This window comes from Crinia signifera, chromosome 3 (assembly GCF_055691185.1).
Source record: "Crinia signifera chromosome 3, ASM5569118v1, whole genome shotgun sequence".
NCBI lineage: Eukaryota > Metazoa > Chordata > Amphibia > Anura > Myobatrachidae > Crinia > Crinia signifera.
The window spans coordinates 164265143-164267214 of NC_139219.1; positions in this window are offsets into that span (position 1 = coordinate 164265143).

The following is a 2072-nucleotide window of genomic DNA, read 5'->3' on the forward strand; positions in this document are numbered from 1 at the left end:
GAACCTGCCGAACTGGAGGGCTGGAAAAGCCGCAACCATCTTGCCTAAGAGGTGAATGCAAAGAAGGATCTGAACTCGTCTGTGTTGAAGCACCTGACGCACCAGTAGCCGGATAGCTTCTACCTTGTCCTCTGGGAGGATCACTCTCCGATTCTTTGTGTCCAGAATCAGACCCAAGAATTGAAGATACTGCGTTGGAGAGAGTGCTGACTTTTGGATAATTGATTATCCAGCCATGCTGGATCAAGAACTGAATCATCAAGAGCAAATGTTCCTGCAGGATTGCAGGTAATGGGGCTTTTATCAGCAGGACGTCTAGGTAGGGTACTATATTGAGACCCTGGAGCCTAAAGTGAGCTATGAGTACCGACAACAGCTTTGTGAACACTCAAGGGGCTGATGATACGCCAAACGGGAGGGCCCGAAACTAGAAGTGTTTGTGACCCACTGCAAATCTGAGAAATGACTGATGAGGAATCCAAATGGGGACATGAAGGTAAGCATCCTTTATGTCGAGGATACTAAAAACTTGCGGCTCCAGGTAGGCTATCACAGAGTGAATAGACTCCATCTTGAACCGCTGATACTGTACGAACAAGTTGAGGGACCTGAGATTGAGGATAGGCCTGACCGATCTGTCTGGCTTGAGCACTACAAAAAGATTGGAATAGAACCCTCGTCCTCTTTCCTCGTACGGTACTGGAGTAATCACATGAGACCGCAAGAGCTTCTGGATCGCCTGCTGAAGATGCAACCTTTTTTCTGGAGCGTGCGGAAGCCCGGTCTTGAAGAACCTGGAAGGGGGTCAGCCCAAAAACTGGATCTTGTAACCATCCAAAATGAGAAGTCGAGTCCAGGGATCCAACGTCGTCGACAGCCACTGCTCTCGGAAATCCAGTAAACAGGCCCTGTCCTGAGAACTTCCCATCATCGCTGGTGGATAGTCATGCTGCTAGTTTTTTCTGAGGCTTAGGCTGCTGGGGTCTTGCAGTGGCCTGACCTCTTGCTCTCCCTCTGCCACCTCGAAAGGAAAAGGCTGAGCCTCTACCACGGCCAAAAAAGGACTGCTGCGGGCGAAAGGACTGGAATGAAGGACCCGTGTATTGACGTCTGGCTGGAGGGGGCGCTGACGGCAAGTTCCGGACCAAATAGCATGTCCCCGGTAAACGGAAGAGCCTCCACAGCCTTTTTGGACTCCACATCTGCTTGTCAGGAGCATAACCACAGCGACTGACGTGCAGAAATGGAGTTGGCCGAAATACGTGTAGCAATCATAGTGATATCCTTCGAGGTATCTGCTAAAAATTCAGCCAATTCATGAATGTGCTCCGCTAGTAAGCGAAGGTCCTTACGAGGGGTACCATCATCCAAACCCTGAATAAGTTGAGCAGACCATTTGGAAATGGCCTTGTTCACCCAAGCTGAAACAACTGCTGGACGCAATTGGGTCCCCGCAGCCACGTAAATAGCCTTGAGGGTGTTCTCAAGCTTCCTGTCTGACGTATCCTTTAGCGTGGAAGCTCCCTGGACTGGAAGAGTGGTCTTCTTGGACAGTCTTCTAACCGAAGCATCCACTGGGGGCGGAGTTATCCACTTCGTTAACGCAGACGGTTGAAACAGGTATACCGTAAGGAACCGTTTTGGGACCTGAAATCTCTTATCAGGACTCTGCCAGGCCGCTGTCAATTGTTCCTGCTTTGGAAATGGGAACACAACGAGCGGCTTAGTCGGTACAGCAAACAGGTCAAGCTCCTGAGAAACCGTTTCCATTTCCTCTGGAAAATTAAGGACCTGTTTAACAGCTACAATGAGGGCTTCCACACCTACCGGAGACGCCTAATGCTCCACCTCCAGTGGGGGAACATCATCACCCATATCCATTCCCTGATCTAGATCCTCATCCGGATCTGCAGGATCATCACCAGAGTTATCTGAATCCTGTAACTGGGCCAAGGTGCACTTATGACGCACTGGCTGGGCCTCTGGGGCCACCATAGAATTGACCAAGGTGTCCATGGACCTAGATAGGGTAGAGACCCATGCTGGTTGAGCTGAGCGGGTTTCCTCCAGTT